This window comes from Urocitellus parryii, chromosome 8 (assembly GCF_045843805.1).
Source record: "Urocitellus parryii isolate mUroPar1 chromosome 8, mUroPar1.hap1, whole genome shotgun sequence".
NCBI lineage: Eukaryota > Metazoa > Chordata > Mammalia > Rodentia > Sciuridae > Urocitellus > Urocitellus parryii.
The window spans coordinates 121472205-121480712 of NC_135538.1; the positions used below are offsets into that span (position 1 = coordinate 121472205).

At 41.2% G+C, this 8508-nt stretch overlaps 1 pseudogene; it reads right to left on the bottom strand.

Moving 5' to 3' along the window:
• Nucleotides 1–640: 640 nt before the first annotated feature.
• Nucleotides 641–7450, bottom strand: LOC113200783 (eukaryotic translation initiation factor 2A-like; annotated as a pseudogene).
• Between the last annotated feature and the right edge of the window lie 1058 nt (nt 7451–8508).

Here is an 8508-nt window from a genome sequence, read left to right on the forward strand (position 1 = left end):
TCATTTTAAAGATTGGAAAAGAGGCTCTGAGAAGTTAAGGGACTTGCTCCCAGGATGCCTAGCTGGCTGGTGGTGAAACTGAGCTTTTCAGTTTCTTGATACTTCAATGTATCTGTATATCAATCATATCACTTGTAATATTATATAAAAATTATGAGTGTACTTGTCTGTTTTGAATCCTACCTGTGAGGCAGTTTGACTCTTACCCAACTTGCAGTATTGATGTCTGGATGATAATAAGTAATGTATAACTTTTGGAAATCAAACTGGATTCTTACATTTTGAAATATTCTGTGTTTCTGATTCAATGCCAGATTTAAAAAAAAAAAATTTAAAATGACTTTATTCATTTACAAATTAAATAGAATCCTCTACTATAAAACACTGCCTCTCAGTCTGTCAAACTTAGCTGAAAAATTCATGAATCTCTTTTCTTTATGCTGACATGATATAGGATGCAGGTTGTAAAAGTTAATTTAATAGACATTATTACATGACTTCACACATATACAGGCTCAGGTAAATGGTTAAAATTGTAGACCAACATTAAATGTGGTACATGGATATTCCATGAGCACCAATGTGTTTAACAGATGTGTTTGTACTAAATTTTGGTAATCAATTTGCTTTCTGTAAATCTTTAAATCCCCAATTCCAAATCTTCCAGCTCCTGGAGAAGGGTTGTCTCTTTTAAAATTTTCTTTCATTTGTTTCTTTTATTGGTATGTTATGATTCTTTTTCTTTTTTGTTGGTGCATTATAATTATACATTATAGTGAGATTCATTATGCCATATTCATACATCCACATAATTGGATCATCTCATTCCCCTGTGCCTTACCTTCTTTTTGAAATTTCTCCAATTAGACTTTTTTTTCTAGTTTCCAGCTACTGCTTTTTCCTTCAATTCTTTGATTGCTTTCACTTTCTTCTTTAAGTTCTTTCTTTTTGTGTGTCTACTTTAGGGTCACCAGAAGTTGACAGAGGAGTGGTGTTTCATGTTATACTATGAGGGCAAGAGTAACTGTCAAATCTGACCTCTTGTCACTTCTTGCTTTTCGCTTGGCAGCTTTCTTAAATCATGCTTCCTTTGATTTTTAATGGCTATTTGGGGTAATGGCTTTTATTTTCTGCTTCTGGTTTCATATTCTGAACTGGTTCTCTTCATGCAATTTGGAATCAGTAATTGGTTTATTTCCTAAAGCTGGGGGTCTATAAGCTGTTGCAACTTTTGGTTCCTAAAGGTCCTCACTGGGTACTTCACTTGGAACTGCTTGGTAAATTATTGGTTTTGCTGAAAATATTCCATCCAAAACTGGCTGCCAAGAGACCTGCCATGATTTTGCATTTGATGGTACATCACATTTAGAGCCAGAGCAATGCTTTATCTTGTACCAATCATTACCTTGTACCTGAGAGCAAATGCAGCTGTTAAAATACACTCCCCATCTGGGCACCAAACAAAACATATAGAATCAGAAACCACTAGTTTAGAAAAAAATATATAGTTTTTAATATTCCATGTTTCCATTTGTTCCCTCAGGTTTCCAAATCCAACTAGTACTAATACATGTCCACGAGGGCTGTAGTAGGCTTCATTGTAAGGATGGATTCCAAACTCAAACCCAGGGTCACATTTCAAGTTGAAAAGTGTTGCTTTGGCAGGCCTAAAACCAGAACAGCAAAAATCTCAGTAGAACTAGAATTCCAACCTACATCCTGTAGGGGTTAGTTTTTAGTCATTGTACTACCTCACTTTCTTCCTTGGTTGCTGTGTAGCATTGGATTGGTTCTCCACGTAGGAAGCGGCACCTTCTCTTGTCAACATCTATACTACCTATTAACAACACAAAAGTAGCTTTTTTATTCCATAGCATGGTAAAATGATCAGCTTTGAGGAAATTTTTAAAAGAACTTTAAACTTTCAAAGGAATACAGCTTTAGAGCTGTGTGGAATCCAGCAGAGTTGGAGTGTTGGTGTAATCCAACAAACGAAGGTGTAGCTTTACTTCCTGGAACATAGGTGACTTATGTGGTTGGCATACAAGGGATGAAACAAAATTATTAATTTTTGCAAATGTAATTTATTTGCACCTGTGTTTAAATTGTTGCTTTTAAAGACGTAAACTTCACTGTTTTTTTCCTCAAATAAATTATTTCAAATGTATCCCACTTTTCACACCATTAAGTTTAGTTTGGTAATTCCAGCTGCACCATCTTTAGAAAATAGTATAAGGCTGCTATACTTCCAGGACAGTGGTTTTGGGTGAGAATTAAAAGCAAACTGCCTTTGGAAGGTTGAAGGAGTATAGTAGTTCATTTTTAGTGACATTGAGACTATTTACTTTTCCTTTTTTGACCCAGAGAAACAAGGTCCCATCCTTACTAAATGTATAGAGTTTACAATTTTTCCTAGATTCCCCTTGAAACATTGTGTTATCTGTAAAACAGGGTGGTCCATTGCCTACATACTGTCCTGATCTACACTGCCAACAGCAGAGTAGCAGGTGCCATATTGTCCTTGGGGGAAAAAGAGCTCCATACCATAATTCCACAGTCGCATTGCTTAGCAGTGTGGTAATTCTGTTAGGAGTGGCAGAGTTAGCAAACAATGATCAACTCTCATCAACTTGTGGGCTCAAATGATCTTTGTGCCTCAGCTTTCTGAGTAGCTGGACTATAGATGCACATCACCACACCTGGCTACATCAAAAATCTTTGCTTATTTGCTTTTTGTCCTATACTTCCCATGGAGCTGTTATATTCAAGGTCCTGACCTTGTCTAAGCTCTTACCATCTTAAGCATCATTTATAGGACTCCCCAATGAAGGAAATCACTTCTTGGTGCCTCTCAGAGACAGAGGTGTTCTCACAGTTAGAGGGCAGTCCTGGATTTTGTGTTCCTCATTTCACATTGTGACTGAGATGAGACTCAGCTACTTGCTATGGCAGTCTGTCCACAATACATGCTCAATGCATACTTGTTCAGTGACCTGCTGGCTATATCCTGTATATGTGATTCTTTGGTCTGAGTGTTGGGAGGGCTTGGGCTTTGAGACCAAAGAGGTACATCTTCAGCTTACGGAGAGACTGAGAGAGACAGACTGAAAAGCATAGAGTGTCTGGCTTCTGCTAGGCACTTTTCTATTCTGTTAAATGAATTAATACAGACATGTCACTCAGATAGGAACAGTTACTTTATGTATATTATCAGACAGTGAATGTCTCTTATATCTGAGTTGTATGTTTCTACCTTAGACGGTTTTCATGACCAAACTTTGTAGATGGATATAGGAAAATTTCCCAAGGAAATAACAATGGCCAGACAGAACTGGGAGATTCTCAGAAAGGTCAAGTGTCCTTCCAAGTGTCACTAACATGCTTATTCCCAAAGCTAGATTTCTTCCTCATCTGGTGGTCACAGGGCTGAGACCATTGACCCTGGAACCTGAGGACATACCATGCTTCTTGATCCTTCTTCAGAAGCTAAGAGAAGTCTGTATTTGTTTTGTTTTGCTACTTGGATTTGAACAGGGTGTGCTTAACCATTGAGGCATATTCACAGCCCTATTTTATATTTTATTTAGAGACAGGGTCTCACTGAATTGTTTATTGCCTCACTTTTTCCTGAGGCTGTCTTTGAACTCATGATCCTCCTGCCTTAGCCTCCCAAGCTACTGGAATTACAGGTGTATGCCACCACATCCAGCCAGGTATGGGTCCTCTTGATAGTGTACCTCAGTCTGTGGCATGGAGACCATGCATAACCTTGTTAGATGGTTTTAATGGATGTAGCAAATACTTATTCTAGGAAGAAAGAAAGTAGTTAGCTTTAAGATCATTCCTCTCTTTGCCTACTGGTTTGTGGTTTATGGAGATTTGTCCAGCCCATGCGTTCAACTCTATGACTTCTGCCTGCCTCAGTTTCTTCATCAGACTGTGACACCACTGGAGATGTGTGATATATACAAACATTGAAGTCATTTGGGGGGAAATTATTTTGATTGATGGGATTAGGGGAAGGGATGGAACTAGTGATAATTCTCATCTTTCAAAAAACTCCCTAGATAAAAAGTCTAAAACTTAAAAATATCTAGAAAGTTCTGGAACACAGGTGTTCTTCTTACTTCCTATTCCTTGGGCTTTTTGAGCTATCTCTTGTTTTTAGTCTCTACAAGAGATAAAGAAGTTGCAGATGCTCAGGTGTGCTCTGTGCCAGTGGTGGGAAGTCTGGTTTTGTGGAGGAAGGCATCCTTCAACCTTCATCCTTCATCCTTCAAGGCTGGGTGATGTCTCTTCATGCTCCACATGATCAGAAATCCACTGAAGGCTTTCCCTCTGCTGAAAAGATTTTTGTTTTTATTTTTGTTGTTTGATTTTATTTGGGTGCTAGGACTTGCACCCTGGACCTTGCACATCCTAAGCAGATGCTGTATCACTGAGCCACACCTCCAGCCCCTTTGACAAGTATTAAGTGTGACTCATGTGTGAATCAAGTACTGTGGCAGCTTTCACTCCCATTTTCCTCTTGTTAGCCCTCTTTCAGAAGGCTCTAGTTTCAAGGTGTCATTTTGGTAGGATTAAACGTGAACACGCAAGTGTATAATGCATCACTGTCCACTTTACTCACAAATGGATCCACAGCTGTGGCCTTTGGGGCAGAGGTCAGCATACAATGGCATAAATGATCCACAGGAATTAACAAGGCTTTAATGACCTGCATGAGTTAATTAATCTCACAACTAACCACTTGTTAAAATTCCAGCATGCACTTGCTCCTTAGATTAAGATGGCTAAAGAGGAGCAGCCCTTCCCTGTTAACCCCAGCCCGAGAGTTCACTTTTTGAGAACTTCTACAAGCCACCTCTCTGGTGCAGAGCATTCATGCACATGAAACTTATCCAGTTCTGATTTGAAAAATAATCTTTTGCAGGATTTCAGAGTAGGCAGTGATAACACAAAAAATATAATTTCTGACATGAGTAGACCATCAAAATGTTTTTATTTCCTCTATTTCTCTTACCCCCAATTCTCTGTCCCCTCATATTCTCCTTCTTTCTTGTTCTTTCTTTTCACACTAGGGAATAAAGCCAGGGGTGCTTTACGCTTGAGTGACACACCCAGTTTGCCCTATACCCCACATATTTGGAGACAGGGTCTCACTAAGTTGATCAAAGTGGTCTTGACCTTGCAATCCCTCCTACTGCAGCCTTGTGACTCGATGGCATTGCAGGCGTGTGCCACTATACCCAGCCTCTGTCTTCTGATAACTTACATCTTTTTACATCTACCTTCACGTAGTGGTGTGTGCTTGCTCTAGCTCTCACTGTACTATGTTTCTCTTTCTGTTTGCTTCATCACTGACTGCACTCTCTTCTCTTTCATCCACCTTCCCTCCTTCTGCCAACCTCTCACAACTTCCTTCCTCATCTTTTCTGCTAGTTGTTTCTTTCCTTTCTCTCCATCTCTCTCTCTCTCTCTCTCTCTCTCTCTCTCGCTCTCGCTCTCGTTCTCTCTCTGCTGGCCTCCTCATACCTGACCATTTCTTTCACCTTTTACCTCCATCCCTGTGCCCACCTTCTCCTCACATACCCTCCTTCCCAGGATGTCCTCCCTTTCCTGGATCCACCATGAAGCCAGGTACAACACAGAGTTCCTTGGTGACTGTGGACACAGGTCTGCAGTGACATAGCCTCCAGTTGTCCTTGAATCATCTGTGGTATAATTTTCTCTTATCTTTGAGTCTTTATGACTGATCTCAGGGTCCCTGGTGAAAATCCTACTCAAAAATAATCTCATCTAATTTGTACCCTCAATGGTTTGTCTTATCTGTTCTTACTCTTTGTCATAGCTGTCTACCCACCCAAATGACATATATGCTCAGTTAATGTGATTGCAATTATGTGAGTTAAGAAACATCTGATACTTTGGATTTAATTCTCATAAAACGTATTTTACAAGGAATCTTCTTGCACTATGATATGGATTATCCAGAGCTAAGTCATATCCTTGGAGCATTTGCTCACCCAGTCTTTGATTGTGTCCTTGCTGCGTCTGGTCTCTTTCCACAGAACAGTAACCCTGACTCTAACCTCACTATCGCCCAGTCAATGTTTTAGCAATTAAGAAATTCTGACTGCATGTACGTGTCTCTTCTGGTCCAGTTGCCCCTGGTGTTCTGGTTAACAAGCAAGGTAGGAACTGTGATTCATATTAGAGATTAAATTAAGGCCATGGTTTGGTATATAATTTAGAATAAGATGGTTCGTGGGTCAGATCTGGCACTAAAATGGCAAGATGGAAATGGGTGAGATTCCAGGTGTTTTGGGGCAGGGTCAGGAGAGGAGTCAGAGGCAGTTATGGGTATGGGCTGGTTGAGGCTGAGGGCACCACTGAGTTGGGTATAAGTTGGGTATAAGAAAAGATGCATTCCCTGCATCAAAACACCCCCCCCCCACTAGCAGGCTTCAGGCCTGGGAGAATTTAATCTCAGGAATAAGTGCAGCATATGTTGGCATAAATTTTGAAGTTCTGGGTCCCTTTGCCCCAAACCTTTCCAACCGACTTGCTGTGGATTCTCAAGAGTCTTCTAATGGGACTCAGAGCTTTCATTTTTCAAGGATAGTTGAAGTATACTACCCTGAAGTGTAAATAATCAAAAAAACCGACGTGAGGCAGAGAGTGAGACTCTGTCTCCTGTTTCCCTGGGATGGAGATTTGGAGCAGATAGTGGTATGGTCTGAGCTTAATCAATATAGATTACAAATTACAGATTATAAAATAATAATAAGTAGGATAATAGGATTATGAGAAGTGTCATAAAATAAATAATGTTAAGCTGTTTCTAAGATATAAAAATTGTTTTTCTGTACTTCATATGCCTACAAATGTGCTCGAACCCAGGATGTGGTTGTCCTTTTTTGCTCTGCTGACTGCTTTCTCAGCCTTTGTATCCTGCTGCTTGCCTGTACCTACATTTTCGAGGATGTGGTTTTTCCCCTTATAAATTCCACATAACTTGGATCCAGTGCTGTTCCTGGCAGAGACAATTTGTGTCCTGTAAGGGAGCAGTCACCAGCTGGCTTAAAAACAAAAACAAAACAAAACAAAACAAAACAAAAAACAAAAAACCAAACCTCTCTAATTTGGACAATATTCAGACTGAGAGTGTTTTCTGAGCCATCAGCCCACAACAAGAGCAGAGTCTGGCACCTTCTGAGCTTCCCTTGCCTCCTTGCTATCTGTGCTCAGGACCCGCCCTGCCTAAGACCCCAGAGGTTCTTTTACTAGGGATCCTGAGGCATCCTGACTCCATCTCTTCAGCCCTGGGGAACATTTGTGTCATTCTTCCCCAAATTAGTCCCTCACCTTGCAGCAGCAGCACCAGCAGCAGCAGCAGCAGCAGCACCAGCAGCACCAGTAGCAGGATGGAGCATTTTCTTCTCTTCATCTCAGGAAATCTGCACAGGCTGGAAGCCAGGGCACCTTGTCCTCCCTCCTTCTCTCAACTGGATTTTCCGTCTTTCTCTCCTCAGCCCACAGTGGTTGTGGGATTTCTAGGTGTGGCTGCTGATGGCATCCAGGGCTCCTGGGTTTTCCTTTCTGCAGGGAGGAGCAACCTACTCTATGACTCTGCATCTCCCAAGGGAGGAAGGGTCCAATCCAGGAGAGAGGCAGGGCTAGGAGGAGAGAGATGCCTGAGGGCAGGTAGGACCTTTGCCTGAGTCTAGAATTGAGCAGCAAAATGGGATCAAGTTTGTCACTGTGAGTGATATTACTCGCTAACACCTCTAGATCAAAACTGTTCTCCACAGGCTGGATGTGTCAGTGGTCAGAGAGGGCCTTGGTTCCTCTTGGTCAGAGAGGGTTGGTAAGGTCAGGGTGACCAAGGGGGCGGCCAGGCTGCTTGGGGGACCAGTTCCTGGCAAGAAGGGGAGTTAGATGTCCCAGGGTATAAGCACCTTGATTCTTAACAGAGAAGGAGGAATGTCTATGAGGGGGCCCTAAACACCCAACCTCACCTTTAGAACTGGTTCTGTGGATTGAGCCTAGGGGCACTCTACCATTGAGCTACATCCCCAGACTTTATTTTTTTTTATTTTTATTTTTTTTACTTTTTAGTTGTAGTTGGACAGATACTTTTATTTATTTATTTATTTACTTACTTTTATGTGTTGCTCAGAATCGAACCCAGGGCCTTGCAACGTGCTAGGCAATTGCTCTACAGCAGAGCCACAACCCTAGTCCCCAATCCTTTTTAATTTTTATTTTTTGACAGAATCTTGCTAATTGCTGATACTAAGAACTTGGGAACCTCCTGCATTAGCCTCTCATGTAGTTGGGGTTACAGGCATGCTACAGCAAGCTCCACTTTACCCTTTTCAACTCTGGTAATTGGAGTGTTCTTGCTTGGATCTTGTCCCATTACAACTTACAAGGCTGTGTTGGCTTCCTGGTATGATAGGATGGACTGTAGCCTCCTTGGTGTGGTGTCACAAGCCTTGTAGT